Source organism: Macaca fascicularis, chromosome 11 (genome assembly GCF_037993035.2).
Source record: "Macaca fascicularis isolate 582-1 chromosome 11, T2T-MFA8v1.1".
NCBI lineage: Eukaryota > Metazoa > Chordata > Mammalia > Primates > Cercopithecidae > Macaca > Macaca fascicularis.
In genome coordinates, this window is record NC_088385.1 from 114,341,540 (window position 1) to 114,363,000 (window position 21,461).

The 21,461-nt window shown below is 47.4% G+C and overlaps 1 protein-coding gene across 4 annotated transcripts in view; it reads left to right on the plus strand.

Moving 5' to 3' along the window:
- ABTB3 (ankyrin repeat and BTB domain containing 3) overlaps positions 1-21,461 on the plus strand; it is a 338,658-nt gene that overhangs the window by 129,337 nt on the left and 187,860 nt on the right. The window lies entirely within an intron of this gene.

Sequence of the window (21,461 nt, forward strand, 5' to 3'; positions counted from 1 at the left end):
GAATTATGGATCCCACCCTCCCCTACTTTGCTAAGAGAGAAATCAGAGGTGCCAAGAACAGCCTCTTCATGAAGACCTCCTGCAAGCTAAATATATACTTTTGAAATCGCTAAGAAAGAACTTGAGCTTCAACCTCTGAGCCCCCTCTGGGGAGGCCCTGCAGTATTGGACCTGGGAGGTCCCAGGAGCCCTTGTGACTCAGGGTGTTTTACTCTCCTTCCAAATATTTACGAAGGAGTTGCATGGGCCAAGATGCTAAGCTGGGCTAAGCATGGGCTAAAGACTTTTCCATAATTGTCTTAAGTGAATGTCAGAGCAACCTTGTGAAAGTAAGTTCTGTAATCCCCATTTTAGAGATTAGAAGAATGAGGCCCAGATGGAAATGGGAATTAGACTGATCTGAGTTGATCAGATGATCAGTTGATCATCTCCCAAACTAGGCTCCATCATTTAAGACAGGATTGCACAAAATACTGTTCCTCTCAGCTTTGGTTTATTCACCTGCAAAAAATGAGGATCTTTCAAGGACTTTAAAGGATGCTAGGAGGAGTAAGTTAAGGTGTGTAATTATGGTGCGCACTCCCAGAGCGGCAGCTGTGTTGAGCTGTGTTGCTTGAGTTGCCTGAGTCTTCGCTTCCAGGGTTGGAAGCCTTTGTCTTTGACCACTAATTCCATGCTCTGCCCACAGGGGGGCCCCACTCAGAGCCTGAGCTCTAACACTGACCCCTGTCCCTGAAAATGAAGTCCAGGAAGAACGGAAGGCAGTTCCCAAATAAATAAGAAGAGACAAGAATAAAAATAATTTAAACTTAAAATAAAACTCTAAATCAAGCCCAAGGCATGGTGTGCAAAGCACCCAGCATCAGCTACATTCAGGAAGAGCATTTAAGCCGGGGCAGAACCTGCATTTTATTTTCTTTCCCTTTCCTTTCCTTTCCTTTCCTTTCCTTTCCTTTCCTTTCCTTTCCTTTCCTTTCCTTTCCTTTCCTTTCCTTTCCTTTCCTTTCCTTTCCTTTCCTTTCCTTTCCTTTTTCCTTTCCTTTTTCCTTTCCTTTCCTTTCTTCTTTCCAGGTGGAGTCTCACTCTGTCACCCAGGCTGGAGTGCAGTGGCACAATCTCAGCTCACTGCAAACTCCACCTCCCAGGTTCAAGCAATTCTCCTGCCTCAGCCTCCCAAGTAGCTGGGACTACAGGCACCCACCATGCCTGGCCTCAGGTGGTCTGCCCGCCTTGGCCTCCCAAAGTGCTGGGATTATAGGTGTGAGTCACCACGCCCAGCCCCAGAGCCTCTGTTTGTTCATTGTGGGGCTCAGGACCACACAGAGTAGTGCTTGGTGATGAGTTCTGGAATGAATGAATGAATGAACGAACCCAAGCAGCATCTGGAAAAGCATGAGGGAGGCCATCATGAATGCAGGCGCAGTGCTGACAAGTAAGGGGCAGGAGGAAGCATAAAAGAAAGGCTTGGCTGGAACCACGTGACCTGGGGCCACTCTTATGTGGCCACTTGTTAATCATGTGGTCTTAGGTGAGGCAGCCATGTATCTGGGCCCTTCGGTTTCCCGCTTGTAAAACTGCAGCACTAGGGCAGGATACACTACAGAGCCTAGACCCAGCTGGGCTCCAGGAAGCCCAGGTAGCATCAGAGGCTGCTATTGGGACTTCTCCTCTCTGCAGATAGGATCGCTGTTCTTCATGCTGGTCTATTTCATATGTGTGTGAACAGGCTGGGCATGCTCTGATGAAGCAGACCTCCCAGCATCTAAACTGGCTATATCAACATCATGTCCTCAGATAGCACATGGGACAAGTGACAATGGATGCCCCAAAATTTAGAATTCTAAGACTCTTGCTTCTCCGTTTACTCCCTAAATTTTTCTTCCTGACTCGGGAGGCTCTGAGCTTCAGGAGGAAGTTTTCCCCGCCCCCATCTTCAGCTGTTTTGGAATCCCTCCAAGTATCATACTGTGTTGACCACCGAGCATAATAGCATCAACAATTACAGACTGTCTGTGTACCCTTAGCCACATCGCTTAAGTTTTCAGACCTCTGTTCTTGCATTTAGAAATGGGTAATGAAATACCCACTTTTTTTTTTAAGAGATGGGGTCTCACTCTTTGGTTCAGGCTGAAGTGCAGTGGTGTGATCATAGCTTACTGTAACCTTGAATTCCTGGGCTCAAACCTCCCACCTCAGCCTCCCAAGTAGCTTGGACCACAGGAGTACACCACTACACTAGCTAATTTTTTTTTCATAGAGAAGGAGTCTCAATTTGTTTCATCGCTCATCTGGAACTCCTGGCTTCAAGCAATCCTCCTGCCTCAGCCTCCCAAATTGCTGGGATTACAGGCATGAGCCATTGTGCCTGGCTGATGTACCCACTTCTGATGGAAGGACATGAGGTAAACTGAGATAACGAGTTTAGCACAGTGCCTGGTATGCAGCAGGTGCTCAAGGAATGCCAATGCTCTTCCTTTAATAAATCTTTGCTGTCCCAATGATTAATGTGTGGTAGCTGGAACTCCGAGTCATGAACAGCTCACAGAGACTGGTTGGAAATGATTGGAGGCATTTCTTGGTGGTTACTTGTCTTGTTCTTCCTTATGACTTTTTTCTCCCTTTTTTTCAAAAAAGAAAAAAAATAATAATCATTTTCTTCTCTTCCCTTAACAGGATGAAGGGAAATTCTAACTATGCCTCTGGGTTGATATTGTAGGGACAACGGAAAGCTTCCCCTTCACCCTTGGAAGGTCCACTAAAAGATCAGCTCACAAAAGGCAAACTAACTGGAGAAAAGATGTACAAATATATTTGATCATAGTTTTAGATGACATGGGAGCCTTCAGAATGAAGACTCAATCCCTCGATGGAGTACAGAAGCTTGTATACCATCTTGGGGTTGCAGAAAGAATGGGGGCTTGGGTCCTGGCAACACAGGTTATGGGAGCAGGGAGAAGAGAAATTTGATTCAGGGCAATACATGATTATTAGGGAGGATTCAGTGGACTTGAAGGACATTCAGTGGTCTAGAACAAGGTCTGTCTGTTGTCCACGTTTGTCGACAGACTCTAGTCCTCCTTCCTGTGATATGCTTTCAGTTCATGAAAGCCCAGGGAGGGAACTAGAGGTCATTGGTTTCTCTGGTTGGTCTGGACATTAGGCAAATAAGGCAACTTCAGCCCCTGCTTTGGGAGAGGTGGAGGACTGAGAGGGGGTGGGGAGGAAAAACAATTGTTCTCCTTTGCAGGTCTCTCTGGTCTTTGTGTAGTTAGGGGGAAAGTCTCTTCTGGCATATGTTGACCTCTAAGGGCCTTTAATTAAACATACTCATTATAGCAGGGAGCCATATTTTGGGATGAAGTTCTCTGTGCTCCTTCAATATGTATTTAAAAAGAAATGCATGTGAAGTATTTCTAAAGATTCTCAAGTCAAGGAATTCAGCATTAGAAATGGTGCCCTTTTGCAGCACATACAGATTCTGTACGGCGGCCCCTGTGATATTATGCAACCGCCATGTACAGCACGTTTGGCTTTGATTGGTTTGAAAGAAGTGACATTAAAGAGCAAAGAATATGGCACCATAGAGGATGGATTTTCTTCCTCTCACTCATGACTTAATCTGAGATGAGACTGGTTCACTTTGATAGCTCTTTTCACCCTCTTCTTTGCAAAAGGCAAGGTGGAAACCTCATTTCTCCCTTGGCTAGATGCTGCAACTCCAAAGGTGAATCTGTATGGAGAATGTTGAAGGTAGGGTTGTCTGAGCCACCCCGCCACACTCTGCTGCGTTACGCAGTACTGAGCCCTCCAGAGGGCTGCATGTAATGGATGGATGTGCTCCCTGGAGTGAATAAATAACTCTGTTTGCCTGGTCCCCTCTAATTCATCCTGTGCACAAGTGCCAGAACACGCCATCAAAAACAGACTATGTCTCACTTAAAATTCTCTGGAGGTTTCCCACTGACCTCATGGTAAAGTCTGAGCTCCTTAGCATTGCAGGCAAGGCCATTGGAATCTTACCCCTGCCTGGTTCCCCACCTGTGTCCCTCACGGCTCTCTCCACCCCCACCTTTCCTTCCCCCAGTTCTCCTGAACGGACAGCTGAACACATAGGCTCTTCCCTACCTCCCTGTTTTACACAGTCCCTCTGCTAGGATGCTTCTCCCCTTTCTGTTTAACTCCCCTTTGCCCTTCAAGACACATTGGAGAATATAACCATAATAATACTATAACAATAGCTAACAGGTGTTGAGTATTGTTTACTGCCAACCAGTGAGCTAAGCCCATTATGTACACTCACACCTGTGCGATAGTCACAGCCAAGCTGAGAGGGAAGCACTGTTATTATTAATCCCATCCTTCATTCCCCATTCTGCTAAAGATGTGCCTCTTTTGAGCTTCTGGAGCATGTATAGACTGGACCATAATTGTTGATTTACTTCTCTGCCTCTTGCACTAAACTGTGAGCTCGTTCATTCATTCATTTGGTCAGCAATTACTGAGCACTGACTATGTGCCAGACACTATGTTTAATGCTAGGGATAAGAGTGACCCAGACAGATGAAAAGATCTCTGCCCACATGAAACTTACAGTGTCTAGGGGGTAAGCCACGGAGGGGAGAGTCTTAAAAATTTAGAAAACCAGGCCGGACCCAGTGGCTCACACCTGTAACCCCAGGTCAAGGTGGGTGGATCACCTGAGGCCAGGAGTTGGTGATCAGTCTGGCCAACAAGATGAAACCCTGCCGCTACTGAAAATACAAAAACATTAGTCGGCGTGGTGATGGGCACCTGTAATCCCAGCTACTCGGGAGGCTGAGGCAGGAGAATCTCTCGAACCCGGGAGGTAGAGGTTGCAGTGAGCCAAGATCGCGCCACTGTACTCCAGCCTGGGCAACAAGAGTGAAACTCCGTCTCAAAAACAAAAACAAATAAACAACAACAACAATTTAGAAAACCACATCAGTAAAACAATTACAAGTTGTAACAAGTGATGGGCAAAACCAAAACAAGATATAGAGAATAATGGGGTGCGGCTGAGACACCTTTTGACAGGGTGGTCAGGGAAGGCCTCTCTGAAGTTGTAGCATTTCTGGTAAGGACCAAAGGTAGAGAAAGGGTCAGCTATGGAACAGCAGAGAGAAAGGTCTAGGGAATCGCATGTGTGAGGACCCTCAGGCCGGAATGAACTTGCTGTACTTAAGGAACAAAGAGAAGGCCAGGCTGGCTGGATAATCAGGAGTTGGGGGAGAGCAGTGTAAGGTGAGGCCAGGGACCAGTCCTGAGGTTGGAAGCCAAGGTGAGGAGCTGGGGTTTTATCCCAAGAGCAACAGGAGATGATGGGAGGGTGCTACAGATTGAATGTTTGTCTTCCCCAACCCCTAAATTCGAATGTTGAAATTCTAACCCCCAAGGTGATGGTATTAAAAGGTGGGGCCTTTGGGGGCCTTTTGGGGGTGATGAAGTCATGAGGGTGGAGACCTCATGACTGGGATTCGTTCCCCTGTAAAAGAGACCCCAGAGACCCAGCTAGCCCCTTCTACCACGTGAGAACACAGAAAGAAAGTGCCATCTATGGGCCAGGAAATGGGCCCTCGCCAGACACCAAATCTGCTGGTGCGTTGGTTTTGAACTTGCCAGCCTCCAGAACGGTGAGAAATAAATGTCTGCTGTTTATAAGCCACCCAGTCTATAGTATTTTGTCATATGAGCCTGAATGGACTAAGAGGGCTTTAAACAAGGGAGTAATATGATCACATTTACATTTTAATTCCTCTGCTAAACCAGAAAATGGGATAAGGCAAGAATGGATGTGGGAAGAGCAGTGAAGAGGTTGTTGCAGCCCCCAGACAAGAAGGGATGGTGGCCTGGAAGGGCAAGGGTACCAATGAGAAGATGAGAAAAATGCACAGATTGGGGCGAAATTTTGACAGTAAAACCGTGGGAATTTGGTACTATTCTGCAGATAGGGGTGAGGAGGGGGAGGAATTGGATGACTCCTTGGTTTCCTGCTAGAGATTGGGAGGATGGGGCACTGTTTACTGAGGGGTGGAAATCCAGGAGTGAGAAGGAGAGGACTGGTTTAAGGGGAAATCAAGAATGCAGTTAGGGTCTGCAAACGTCTGAAGGTAGAGATCTTGTCTTATTCATTACATATACTCCCAGCACTTACCCTGTGCCTGGCACACAGTAGGTGCTCAATAAGTGCTTGTTGAATGAGTACATACCCACATCTACCTGATCAATGGGGATGCAGTGTTAGTCCCTGCTAATGCAGATCTTATCTGGGGATGCCCAGAAGATCCACACTTGAATAGACCCCAAGGAGGTGTCCATTATTCACAGGGCCCAGTGCAAAATTTGAAGGTGAGGCCCCTTGTTAAAAATCATTAAGGAATGTAAAGTGGTGACAGCAAATCATTAAGCCAACCACGGGTGCTCTACACTGCACAGCTTGCACGACCATGAAGCTGGTTTTTCTCCTAAGTAGGAAGCTGACCTATTAAGGGTTAGCAGGGGTTCATCCAGGGTTTCTGAGATAAAGGCTGATGCAGAACTTTCCATAGAGTAGCAGAAGGGGACCAGATGTTCCAGGAGCCCAGCAGGGACAGGCTGCGTGCAGCTTTGTGTCTTGGGGAGCAATTCAGCTGTGCATCTCTCCTTGATGTTGCATCCTTTCCACCTCTTTGGGCACACCCAGGTGCAGTGGGCATTGGCCAGATTGGAGGTGGGAAGGCAGGCCCTTGAGTGGGTGGGGTCCTTCCTGGGCAGCAGCAGGAGGTCCCTGCTCTAAACTGCAGACCCCAGGGCTGCATGCTGGGGGAGCTGCATGGTGCATTCCATTCCTTTCCTTTACTCCCTCTTTTCCCCTCATATTTGTACCTCTGTTAAATCAGGTTACTTTAAGTTATAGAAAATAATAATAACAAATGGTGCTAATTACTCAGCCTTTGGTATGTGTCAAGGACTGTGCTGAATACCTTATTATCACAGTCATATTTAACCTTCACAACAACCCTTGAGGTTAAGCAGTATTCTCCATTCCCATTTAAGAGAGAAGAAAACTGAGGCTTAGCAAGATCAATCAAGTCACTTGTCCAAAGAGAAGAGACGTTGCTATTATGGATTTAGCAGCTGCTACACATTATCTCAAATTCTAGATTAGTACTTTCAGTTTATGGAAGAGGACAGTGGGGTCAGAGAGCCCAAGAATGTGGCCTGAGGTCACACAGCTAATGAGAGGCAGAGGATTTGAATCCCTGTCTCTTTGATTCTAGAGCTGTGGCATGGTGCCACATTGGTGGGGATAAATCTGCACCACTTAACTGTATGATATTAGGCAAGTTTTCTAAAGAAATACTTTAACATCTGCATTTGTCTCCAAGCCCAAAGAGGGTTCAGGTCCATGGTTCTTTCATACCTCTGTGCTGTCGCCCATGCTGGTCTTTCTGCCTGGTGTGCCCTTTCTGCCTCTCAGTGGGGGATCCTACAAGATCCGGTTGTGATAGAATTTTTTTTTTGGTGTTGTTTCCCCTACAGGTAGTAAGCTCCTGAAGTATGTGAGCAGTGTCTCATTCACCACTGTTTCCTCCATGCCTATTCCAGTTCTCAGTAGAGAGTAGGTCCTGTGTCAGTTAGCTATTGCTGTGTAACAAACCACCCCAAAACTCAAAATGACTTAGACAATAAGCATTTATTAGTAGAATTCACAAGTCCAGGGGATAGCTCTATGGTTCTTCTGGTCTCAGCTGGGGCTTTTGCATGTATCTCCTAGGTCAGCTGTAGGTTGGGGAGTCAGCTCTATTTTCTGGGCTGGGCTGTCTCACAGGTTTAGGGTTAACTGGCTGCAGGCTGGTCTAGGATGGCCTCTGATGGTACAGATGGGCTTTCCTCCATTGTCTCTATAGCAGGCTAGCCCAGGCCTATTCACGTGGCCATGCTAGGGCACCCAGAGAGGGAGCAGAATTGAACAAGGTTTCTTTAGGTCTGGGCATAGCATTCAATCTGGTAGCACCATCACATCCACTGCACTTTCTTGGCCAAAGGAAGTCACAAAGTCCAGCTCAGAGTCAATGTGCAAGGGCACTTGGAAAGACTGTGGACAACAGAGGCATGAGAAATGGAATACAAATGCATCATAAATGTTTATTAATTAAATAAATGTGCATTTAACATGTGCCCATAACTACTGTAAGCTTTTTCCATATTAACACATTTGATCCTGACAGCTACCCGCTGAAGGAGTTACTGTTTTATCCCATTTCACAGATGAGGAAACAGAAGCACAGAAAGGTTATGTAACTCAGGGGTCCCCAACCCCTGGGCCATGGACTTGTACTGGTCCGTGGCCTGTTAGGAACTGGGCCACATAGCAGGAAGTGAGTGGCAAGCAAGCAAGCAAAGCTTCATCTGTATTTATAGTCATTCCCCATTGCTTGCATTACCACCTAAGCTCTGTCTAAGCGGCAGCATTAGATTCTCATAGTGACATGAACCCTATTGTGAACTGTGCATGTGATGGATCTATGTCTTGTGCTCCTTATGAAAATCTAATGCCTGATGATCTGTCACTGTCTCCCATCACCCCCAGATGGGACCATCGAGTTGCAGGGAAACAAACTCTGGGCTCCCACTGATTCTACATTATGATGAGTTGTATAATTATTTCATTATATATTATAATGTAATAATAATAGAAATAAAATGCACAATAAATGTAATGCACTTGAATTATTCCAAAACCATCCCCCTACCCCCAGGTCCATGGAAGAATTATCTTTCATGAAACCAGTCCCTGGTACCAAAAAGATCAGGGACCACTGATGTAACTTGCTCGAGGTCACACAGCTAGGAGGTGATAGAACCTGGATTTGAAGTTGGACAGTTTGACTCTAGTGACGGTGCATGTGGCCACTACAGTAGTCTTTCTTTTCTTTTTTTTTTTTTTTCTTTTTGAGATGGAGTTTTACTCATTGCCCAGGCTGGAGTGCAATGGCATGATCTCAGCTCACTGTAACCTCCACCTCCTTGGTTCAAGCGATTCTCCTGCCTCAGCCTCCCAAGTAGTTGGGACTACAGCCATCCACCACCACGCCCAACTAATTTTTGTATTTTTTTAGTAGAGAGAGACGGGGTTTCACCATGTTGGTCAGGCTGGTCTTGAACTCCTGATCTCAGGTGATCCGTCCGCCTTGGCCTCCCAAAATGCTGGGATTACAGGCATAAGCCACCACACTCAGCCCTACAGTAGTCTTTCTTTCCCTTGATAATCCTGGGCAAACCTGAACATTGTTCAAAGCTGCCTGTGTTAGCCTAGAATAATGGTCTGACAAGTTTGTCTTTGATGGTAATGGTTGTTTTTAATCCAAGGGTGTGGAACTTTTGAGATATGGCACCCACGGCTCATTTAAATACAAACTGCTTCAAAGGCTATCCCAAATTTTATTGCCTGGCAGCAGAGCTGGCTTGCCGAAAGATAGACTCCAAAGTTTTATTAACTGTCACCATGGCAATTTCGAAGACATTGGTTATGCCGAAAGATTTCCTGACACTTCTTATTCATAATGGTGCTGGCGGGTCCCAGGCAGGCTGATCTACGGCTTTTAATCAACTAATGGATGGGGTCTCTAGGTACAGATTTACAGCGTTCAATCTTGTTAGAGCAGAAAAAAATGCTGCAAGCTCAGAGCTGTCCCAATTCCCAATCCAGGGACACAGTCCTTCTGGGCAGACAGCAATAACATGGCTGTCCTCAGCTCGATAAAAAGAAGCACTGTCACCCAGGGCCCTGGAGGCATGGCCTTGGCTGCCTGTTGCATGCCAAGGCTTATGTCCTGTTCTTCCATCTGTACCTTCCCACTTGGCAGAACGGGCAAAGAGAGCCAGCGGCGCAAATGTTCACACTGTAGGAGGCAATCAGGACATTACAGCAAGAGTGGAGACTTTGGCAACAGAAAGAAATGGGTTCAAGTCCCTGCTTTGTCCCTTAGTAGCTGTGTGACCTCGGCTAGCTTGCTTGACCTTTGACCTTGCTGAGCCTCAGTTTCTTCCTCTGTAAAATAGGAATAATGACATTGTGAAGATTTAAATTAAATCTTAAATAGGTGATTCATTTAACTTTACACAAGGTTGGGTGGGAGTACCCAGTAAATGTTCACCGCTGCTATCTTTGTTCTTTCTCCTCATCCTCATCATCATTGCTGAGACTGTGTCAAGCCCTGTCTAATGTCCCCCTTCTTCCCAGCCTGATGCAAAGGGAAATAGTTTGTACTGAGTGCCTACTGTGTGCCAGGTATCTTAAATGGGCTTTGTTATTTCATTGTCCCCACTCCCGGGGGAATAAAGCAGTTTTATTGTGATTTGACAGGTGGACAGAATGGGGTCAGAGAAGTTAAGTGACTTGCATAAGGTCACTCAGCAAGCAAAGGCAGACCTGGGATTGGAGCCCAGTCAGGACCAATGCCAAGGTCCACACCTCTGGGCAGTTGCCAAGAGGACTGGAGCCAGAACAGCAGCCCTATCAATCCTTGTTACATGGGACAAGACAGAATCTAGGGGGATAGGCCTCCTTTTGAAAGTCTTCAAGGTGGAGACTTGGCATGGTGGGGCCAATGGGGACCACCAAGGACCCTAAAGTATTACACCTGGAAGGGGGGTCCACCCCCTCACATTACTGATGGGAAAACGAGATCCAGAATGGCCAAGTGTCTTGCTGGGAGATACACATCCAGGTAGAGGAGAGCCAGGACTTGAACTCTAGAAGCCTGGGGAGTCCCTATGGGCAGAAGGGCCTCACAGGGCAAGGGAAATCCAACAGGCTGAGCTCCTCTAGATGCCCTGTCCCCAGCTCTCCTCACCACCAACTTACCTGCTGCTTCCCACGGATGAAGCCATGAAACACTGAAGCTTCCTGTGTCAGGGACTCTGGAGAATGAGGCCCTTCTCCTTTACTCATCTGCCACCCCCTGCGGGTCCCCTCTATGCCAGGCATGGGAATAGGTGTTGGGAGCTTGGCAGATGCCTTGAAACTCTAAGGCCTTTGAGAACAGGGGGCCTGCCTCCTTCACCTACTCCCCTGCAGAACTTCGCAGTGTTCTCTATTAGTCTATTCTCATGCTGCAAATAATAAAAAAAAATCCAATAATAATAGCTGACATAGACATGCAGGGTTGGCAGTGTATCCGGCACCACAGACTCATCTCAGTTGATCCCCACAACCCTATGGAGTAGGCACTGTTATTATGCCCATTTTCCAGATGAGGAAACTGAGGCCCAGGGACATTACATAATTTGCTCAAAGCCACATGCTAGGCAGTGAGGGATTAGAATCCATCCCAGGAAATCTGAATTCAGAGCCTTCTCACATTGCCACACTGAACCCCATGGTAAATCCATTCATTTGTGATTAATTCAACAAATATTTACTGAGTGCCAGCTATTATGGTAGACACTAGGGATCCAACAGTGGCAAAACAGAGAAAACTCCCTGCTCTTGCTGACCTTAGCATCTACAGAGACAGGCCATAAACAAAATTCAAACCTATAGGAGGTTAGATGGAAAAAAATGGAGCAGGGAGTGCTGCAGACACAGTTTTAAGAAGGCTGATCAGAAATGGCCTCGAAGAGGAGGTGATTTTGAGTAGAGCCCTGATGCAAGTGAGGAAGTGCCTAGTGCCCTTCTCGGGGAAGAATATTCCGGGCAGAGGGAGCAGCAGATGCAACAACCCAGTGGGGGTGCAGGCAAAGAGGCCAGTTATCAGACTTTAGCTCCTCAGCCATTTATTAAGTGACCTGCATTGTGGCTGCATTTCTTCTGAGTGAAGCCAGGGCTTGCCGGGTGGCACACACAGCCATGCACAGGCCCTCTGTGGGGCAGCCCTGTATGCTGTGGGTTGCAGGGGCCGTGGCCCGGCCCTCCAGAGTGTCCCCTACAGCCTGGCCCTCCCGCCCTGCAGACAGAACCCCTAGCATTCATCTCTCAGTAACTCTAAAGCAGCCAGGGGGGCCGGGGTGGGGGTGGGGGGCGGTAAGAAAAGGAGCCTGCAGCAGGAACCTGGGAAAACAGGCTGGCTCCCTATACCCTCCTGGTGCCCTGCTACATCAGTGCTGTGGGGGTGGCTGTTTTCTCAAGGGGCAACTTCTCCCCAAACCCTTAACAGGGTACCAAGCCACCTGTTTTCTGTTACAAACTCACCAGTGTTCTTTCCCTGGAAAGAAAAGACAGAAAGAGAAACAGCCTTGGTCTTGGGGGAAAAGGCCTGGATTCTAGACCAGCTCTGCATTCAGCAGCTGTGTGGCTTTAGGCAAGTGGCCTAACCTCTCTGAGCTGTTTACTCACTGGAAGATGGGAAAGCTCACTCTCCATCTGTGGCCATTGTGAGATTATACCGAGATTCTGGCTGGGAAAATGGTTTGAAAACTCTAGATCTGGCTGGGCGTGGTGGCTCATGCCTGTAATCCCAGCACTTTGGGAGGCCAAGGCAGCTGGATCACCTGAGCACAGGAGTTCGAGACCACCCTGGGCAACATGATGAAGCCACGTCTCTACTAAAATACAAAAAAAAAAAAAAAAAAAAAAAAGAGCTGGGTGTGGTGGCACGCCCCTGTAGTCCGAGCTTCTCGGGAGGCTGAGACACGATAATCACTTGAGCCCCAGAGGTGGAAGTGGCAGTGAGCTGAGATCCCACCACTGCATTCCAGCTTGGGCCCATCTGAAGAAAAAAAAAAAGAGAGAAAAAAGAAAAAGGAAAACTCTAGCTGTCCCTCAGAGGGGCCGCGGTGTTGCTCCTCTTGCTGACTCAACAACTCTCTTTTCCATCCCACATCAGGGGACTGGGGGCTGTGTGATGTAAGGCACTCAGAGAGGGTCCCAGTGGGGAAACATATTAAATAATTTTTTAAAATCCCTGCCCCTGTACTGGGTAGAATAGCATATCCCCCTGGAACCTCGGAATATGATTTTATTTGGAAATAGGGGCTGTGCCGATGTAATTAGTTAAAATAAGGTTGTTTTAGTCTGTTCTCATGCTGCTAATAAAGACATACCCAAGACTGGGTAATTTATAAAGGAAAGAGATGTAATGGGCTCACAGTTCCTCAGGACTGGGGAGGCCTCACAATCATGGCAGAAGGCAAAGGAGAAGCAAAATCACGTCCTACATGGCAGCAGGCAAGAGAGCTTATGCAGGGGAACTCACATTTAGGTAACCATCAGATCTTGTGAGACTTGTTCACTACCACGAGAACAGTATGGGGGAATCCGCCCCCATGATTCAATTACCTCCACCTGGCCCTGCCCTTGACACATGGGGATTATTACAATTCGAGGTTAGATTTGGGTGGGGACACAGCTAAACCATACATGCTGGATTAGGGTGGACCCTAAATCCAGTATGACTGGCCTCCTTAAGAGAAGAGAGGACACACAGAGACACAGACACAGATGGAAGAAGTCCACGTGATGACAGAGGCAGAGATTAGAGGGAGACAGCTACAAGCCAAGGAATGCCAAGGTTTCTGGGAGCCTCCAGAAGCCAGGAGAGGGGCACAGGTTGTCCCTCAGAGCCTCCGGAAGGAACTGGCCTTGCTGGCACCTTGATTTTGGACTTCTAGCCTCCAAACTATATTTGTGCTGTTTCAAGCCAGGCTGTTTGTGGGAATTTGTTACAGCAGCCCCAGGAAATGAATCTACCTGCAACCCCTTGTTTTATAAATCCTTGGCTCTTGTGGTTTCTGAATAATCAACTTTCTGCTTAAGAGTTGTATTGCAGATTTGCCTTGAAAAATAAAGTTTTGAGGATGGGGAAGCTGGGGAGGTAAAGGATGTGAATAAGCCTCGAGTCAGAAAGCCAAACCTCAGAGATTCACGTCAGTCCCAAAGCCTCCAGAGAAAGAAAATAAGCCAGGCCTGGGGCTGGGGATCTTGAGCCTGGCACTCGGCATAATCAAATGCTCCCCTGCTGGCATGGTTCCAGAGACAGCTGGAATTCAAATATGCTGATGAATAGATAAGGAGGGAGCCAGGGTTTCTCTGGAGAGTTCCATCTGATTTTGCATTGTGGGTTGGGGCAAAGAAGAGGGTGGCCCAGGAGGAGGTGGTCTGCAGTGGGAGAAGGTCTGAGCCCTTCCTGATGGGTTGTTTTTCTTTGGGGTCCCTGGGGAGAATTTTGAGACTTCAATCAGCCTCAGTTTAGAAGTTTGTTAGTAGAAAAGGAAGTGGGGTTTTGCAGATCCTGGAAATCCTCCTCGTTTTTGTACTGTTTTATTTGCAGAAAATGTAAAGTCTTTTCATTAATGCCTTTAAAAAGGGATGGGATTTTAATATTAGTTTAATACTCAATGAATGAAACTATCTTGAGTATAGTTTTTGGCTTTCCTGTAATTTCTCTTGTATTCAGAACAGTTTCTGAGAGCAGAGAAGTCCTCTAACCCAGTGTCTGGGGGGAAGTAAAAGCTTCTCTGGAAACCAAGGACTGGGGATTTGAAAGTCAGTAAGTAGATTTGTGGAACCCTTCTGTGGGCCACATTGTGCTAGACTTCATAGTAAGTTTGCAATGGGAATGGTGATGGTGATGATGGTGGTAATAATGGTAGTGAAGTGAAGATGGCAGTGATAGTGATGATGGTAATAGTGATGGTGATGATGGTGGTGGTGATGATGTAGTGATAGTGAGACAATGATGGCGATAGTGATTGTGGTGGTAGTGACAGTTATGATGATGGTGATGATGGTGATGATGATGGTGGTAATGATAATGGTAGTGATGATGGTGGTAGTGATGGTGATGATGGTGGTGGTGATGTTAATGGTAGTGACAGTGATGATGATGATGGGGATAGTTATAATGGTGGTAGTGATGGTGATGATGATGTAGTCACAGTGATGATGATGGTGGTGATAATGTAGTGATAGTGATGATGGTGGTGGTGGTGATGATAATGGTAGTGACAGTGATGATGATGGTGGTGATAGTAACAATGGTGGTAGTGATGGTGATGATAGTGGTGATGATGTGATAGTGACAGTGATGATAATAGTGGTGATGGTGATGGTGATGATGATATAGTGATAGTGATAATGGTAGTGATGGTGATGATGGTGGTAATGATGGTGATGATGGTGGTAGTGATGGTGATGATGGTGATAATGATGATATAGTGATAATGGTAGTGATAGTGATGATGGTGGTAGTGATGGTGATTATGGTGATAGTGATGATGGTGGAAGTGATGGTGATGATGGTGGTAGTGATGGTGATGATGGTGATGATGATGGTGGTAATGATAGTGGTGATGATGATGATGGTGGTGATAGTGATGATGATGATGTAAGTGATGGTGATGATGGTGATGGTGATGATGTAGTGACTGATGATGATGGTGGTAGTGATGATGGTGGTAGTGATGGTGATGATGGTGGTAGTGATGGTGATGATGGTGATAATGATGATGTAGTGATAATGGTAGTGATAGTGATGATGGTGGTAGTGATGGTGATGATGGTGATGATGATGGTGGTAATGATAATGGTAGTGATGATGATGGTGGTGATGATGATGGTGGAAGTGATGGTGATGATGGTGATGATGGTGATGGTGATGATATAGTGACTGATGATGATGGTGGTAGTGATGATGGTGGTAGTGATGATGATGATGGTGGTAGTGATGGTGATGATGGTGATGGTGATGGTGGTAATATGGTAGTGATGATGGTGGTGATAGTGATGATGGTGGAAGTGATGGTGATGATGGTGGTAGTGATGGTGATGATGGTGATGATGATGGTGGTAATGATAATGGTAGTGATGATGGTGGTGATAGTGATGACGGTGGAAGTGATGGTGATGGTGATGATGTAGTGACAATGATGGTGATGGTGGTGGTAGTGATGATGGTGGTAGTGAGGGTGATGGTGGTTGGTGATGATGACGGTGGTGATGATGACAATGATGATGGTATTGATGATGATGCCAGTAGTGACCTGATGAACACTGACAATGTACCTGGCCACCTGGATTAGCACTTTATACACATTATCTCATTTCACCCTTACAAACTCCCTATCAGGTAGGTTCTATGATTACTCCCATTTTACACATAAGATAACCAAGGCACAGTGGGGTTAAGTAACTTGACCGGAGTCCCACAGCCTGTAAACAACAGAGCTGGGCTTTGAACTAAGATAGTCAGACTCCAAAGTTTGTCCCTACGCCACATAAACTCAGTATGAGACAAGCGCTTGCAATAATGATAAACATCAGCAATAGCAAACACTAACTATGCATCTCTTTCGCACCAGGCATGTGCTGGGTGCTCATTTAATCTCCTCAGCACCCTCACAGGGGACTTCTACCCTCATTCTGCAGATAAACAACTTTGCCTAATGCTGTATTAGGAAGCCTCAACCAGCCTCCCTTTCAATCTTCGCTTTTAGAGAACATCATTCCTGCCTGGGATCAGAAAAGATGGTTCGTACACTGCCACCAGCTCTCTGTGGGACTGTGGGGGAATCTGCCCTCATTTCTGGGCCTCTGTCATTTCATCCAAAACCAACAGGGAGATACAGATGCTCTCCAAGGCTCAGCCTGGTCAGCCCAGGGAGGAGCGGGAGGCACAGTCCAGATGAGCCAGGTTTAGGAGCAGATGCAACCTGGCACTTATCTTGCCTTGATTGGGTCCACTGCCTTCTAAATCAGGCCACTTTTGACTCCAGTCAGATGTGGATTGGCTACAGGGTGGGTTGAGAAAGGGAGTTTATGAGACATGAAACATGAGAATTGTGTGTGTGTGTGTGTGTGTGTGTGTGTGTGTGTGTGTGTGTGTATTTATACAGTGGTCAGAGAAGGCCTCTGTGAGGAGGTGGTGACTGTTTTTGTTTTTGTTTTGAGGCAGGGTTTCACTCTGTCACCCAGGCTGGAGTATAGTGGTACAATCATAGCTCACTGCAGCTGCAAACTCCTGGGCTCAAGTGATCCTCCTGCCTCAACCTCCCAACTAGCTAGGGCTACAAGCACATGCCACCATGTCTAGCTAGTGTTTTAAAGTTTTGTAAAGCTGAGGTCTCACTATGTTGCCCAGGCTGGTCTCAAACTCCTGGCCTCAAGCAATTCTTCTGCCTTGGCCTCCAAAAGTGTTGGGATTACAGGTGTCAGCCACTGGGACTGGCCAATGATGACATTTGACCAGAGACCTGAAAATAGTGAGGGACTGAGCCATCTGGTTAACCAGAGAAAGAGCACTCAGGTAGAGGGAGCAGCAGGTGCTAAGACCCTGAGGTCTAAGTAAGCTTATGCATTTGAGCAAGGAGATGGGTGTGTATGGAGCAGTGGTTCTCTATCAGAGGCAGTTTTACACCCTCTCCCTTACACCCAGGGGATGTTGGGCAATGTCTGCAAACATTTCTGGATGGCATAGCTGGGGAGGGAGGTGATGTTACCAGCATCTAGTGAGTGGAGGCCAAGGGTGCTGCTAAACATCCTACAGCCCACAGGACAGCCTCCTACCTTACACACACACACACACACACACACACACACACACACACACACACACGCGCACCAAGGAATTATCTTGGATCCCACATGCCAACCATGCTTAGGTTGAGAAACGCTGGTCTATGGGGAGAGTGTTAAGAATTGAGGTCAGAGAAGGGCTAGACCATGGAGGGCCTTGGGTGCCATGGCAGGGTCTGCCATAGCATTTGTCACAGCGTAATAATAATTACCATTATCATTAGTAGGAGTAGTATATCAAACTCAGGCAGAGCATGCTGTCTGCCCTCCCGTGCCCCGAGGACTTGATGCATATTAACTTGTTTACAGCCCACAACAACACAGCAAGGAAGGTACCGAGGTCAAACAACTTTCCTCAACACGTTAAGGTGGTGTTGCCCAGTGCCTTCCTAGGCAGACCAGCTCCAGGGTGCAAGCTCAGGGCCCCTAGCTCTGCTATCTATGTTAGGATCATCTGCTTACAACTGTGTTCCTCCCCTACGCTGTGAGCCCCTTCCTACCTTTATATCCCCAGCACCTAACATAGGGTTTGGCACACGGTAGGGACTCAATGATGGTTTATTGGATGCAAGCAGGCATTTTCAATGTAACAGCAGATGCAGTCCCATCATTTGAACAGTGTGTGCATCCTGCTCGGGGGCAGGGGTTGCTGGAGGCAGACCTCCCCTGTGATGCTCTGTCCTCATTTACATACCAGGAAGGTCAAGTTCACAGCTGCTGCCCTTCAGCGCTAGGCTGCTCGGTTGTCTCCAGCCTCAGGCCTCCAGGCTTGCCCACCTGACCTCAGGGGCCTGGTTCATCTTGTCTCTTTCTCCCTTTACACATTTCCAGGCCTAACATCCCTGACTTCCCTCCCGGAAAACACACATCCACACACACAGTCGCACGCTCTCTCTCCTGTTACGTCTTTCATGCACTTGTAGAAAATAAACCTCTGTGCTTCATACTGCCTCTTGGGAGTAGTCTTCATTTATCATGCATGCATTCATTTTGAAATCACTTACCAAAGCCCTACTATGCATCCAGCATCGTGCTAGCGGCTGAGGACAGTGAGCAGAGCAAAAGAGACAAACAGCGCGAGCAAGACAGGCAGGTAAACAACTGTCATAAGCCAAACTGTTTTTATCATTTTAGCTGCTGCCTTCAGTATCCCCGGGGGTGGATGCTGCTTGCTTTGGGCGAAAGTCTTAGTGAGCTGCTTGTGGTGGTATTTGGGAGCCTTAGGCTTAGGGCATGGGTGAGAAGGTGTCAGGAGGGACCCAAGCAAGGGAAGGAGCGGGTCAGTTTCCTCTGCAAGGAGGAAACAGCTGTTGGGTTTACCTAAGAGGACGGAGCAGAGGCTAGAAGAGGGCAGAGGGAAGAGAGGGGAAAAGCAAGGGCCAGTGAGAAGGTGGGGGGCTTGGGACACCATGGGGTAGGGGACCAGGCTGTCCAGAAGAGGACATTTAAGAACAGGACCACCTTCACTGTGAGATGGGTTGTGTAACTCTAGGGTCAATATCCCTGCTGTGCCACCCTCCCCAACCACACATGTCCGGCAGAGGCAGGTGTTCTCACATGTGCGTTGTCAGGTGGCTTCTCAGTGGGTGTCAAAAGGGGCCTGGTTATCATGTGAAAGAAATAGTTTGGAGGAAGAGGAGCCTGCAGGCACAGGGACTGCAAATGAGACCTGCCCTGGGGGTCTGCAGACTTCGGCAGGGTGGGGAATTTGGACTTCTGCAAGGGGTAGATGCTGGGCTAGTTCAGATCCCAAAGAGCATGCAGGGCCTCTGGCATCTGGTTAAAGCTTAGCTGAAGGTGTTTCTGGAGAGTTTAATTAGGAACTGTGCTGCTTTGAGCAGGGCCAAGGAGGACACAGCCATTCATTATGGGCTGATGAGGGTCGGCAAATGCCTTGCCGAGGAAGAAGCATTTGAGTGGCCTTTGAAGGATGGATAGGAGTTGGCTGGACAGTGAGAGAAGTTGGGGGCATTCAAGGCAGTAGGAACAGAATTTGCAAAAGCCAAGAGGAGCAAAAGACCAGGTGTGTTCCCAAGCTGGATGGTTGGCTCCTAGGGTAGGAATTGGAGTGCAAGCAAAGCGACAGGCCTGGGAGGGATGTTGGGAGCAGAACCTGCAAGCCCTTGCCTCTGTGAAGGTAGCCCTTCAGAAGTTCCCACATAAACGTAAGCGAGGTGCGCGGTGCATGGGGGCTGAGCAGCCAGGTGCAGAGCCCGTCTGCCTGTGTGTGAAGCTTAGATCTCCCACTGACCAGCTTCATGTCTGTTTCACTCTCTACTCTGCAAAACAGGGCTTTATGCTCCTTTATCTGCAATTCCAAAACCAATTCCAAGGATCTGGAAACCGGAAGGGTTTTTTTGTTGTTGTTGTTTTTGTTTTCAAATAAGCTTGGCAAAAATACATTTGGCAGCTAAACCTGGCCCACAGGACCTGAGGCTGGCTCTCTATGGTCTTGTTATTCCAAACACAGATAGCCCTCTATGTGGCTGCAGAAGTGTCCAGGTGCTTGATTACCGCTGCCCTCCCAGATTCTCCACAAGTGTTATGTAATATACAGCACGTTCACCATATCATCTTTCTGAAAGTCAAAGAATTCTGAATCTGAAACACCTCTGGCCCCAAGGGCATTGGAAATGTGATTGTCTGTTGTAGTATCTAACTCACAGTGTTGTTGAGGAGGATAAAAATCAGGGTATTCAAGTGAAGGACTCAGAACTGTCCAGCCAACACGTGGTGAAACCTCAGTAAATGGGAGCTGTCCATGTTGTTGCTATAATGAGCTCTCAAACTCTGAAACCCCTTGGTGTGAAAGGGTGGGCTCAAGTTTGCTGTCTGCAGAGTGGAGGTGCCCTGACCACCTAGCTGAGCTGGGCAAGCCATTTGCACAGCGGTCTGTTTTCGGCTTAGCTGGGGCCTGCAAGAAAATGGGCCTTTGTATTTTGTTATTGTAGAGTGTGCTATTCCAACAAGCAGCAGCCGTGCCTACCTCTGGCCAGTGCTCCCAGCAGGCATCCCTTGTCCCCCACAAGCCTGGTGTGGCCTGGCGTGGTATAGATAGCCTGTAAACTCCTGACAGCCTGGGCCGCCTTGGCACCTTCTTGTCCTCAGCACCAGCTGGAGTGCTTGGTAATTGTTCTGAGTTGAATCTCACCTATTGACTCTAGGCAGAAGACACTTCGAGACCTGCTTTGGAAACACCTAGATTCTGCGTTACTCCCCAGCCACTAACACATGTATGTGCAGGCACTCATACACACACATACACACACACACATACATTCACACACACACATTCACACACACACACACATTCACATACACATTCACACACATTCACACACACATTCACACACACACATTCACATACACATTCACACACACATTCACACACACACACTTACACACACACATTCACACACACGTTCACACACACAAACACTTACACACACACATTCACATACACATTCACACATACACACAGACACACACACACTCACACACATTCACATACACATTCACACACATATTCACACACACAGACATTCACACACACACATTCACACACATATACCAACACATCAAGACTCATATATCATGGGTCTTGCAGCATATATCATGATGCACTCAGGGATCCAGAGAAACCAGCTTCTTGAAGCAAAGTTCATTTTTTCCTGCCTTTCTCTGTCAGAGACAGGGACTTTTGGGCAAAGATCAGGAGAAAATGCTTCTGTTTACATCAAAGGTCGCTCCTTTTGTTTACTAAGGACTGTTTCCCTGACCGCTATTAAACAAACAGCAGAGGCTTGGCTGGCTTCAGAGGGCTCAAGATGTGGCCACCAACTGATGCCACCAGATGTGACCCGCCTCCACCCGGAGACCAGAAGAGGCCCCCCTCTCCCTATGTGCAGGAAGAAGAAAAGCAGGGGCCTGCAGAGACCCCTCATCATTG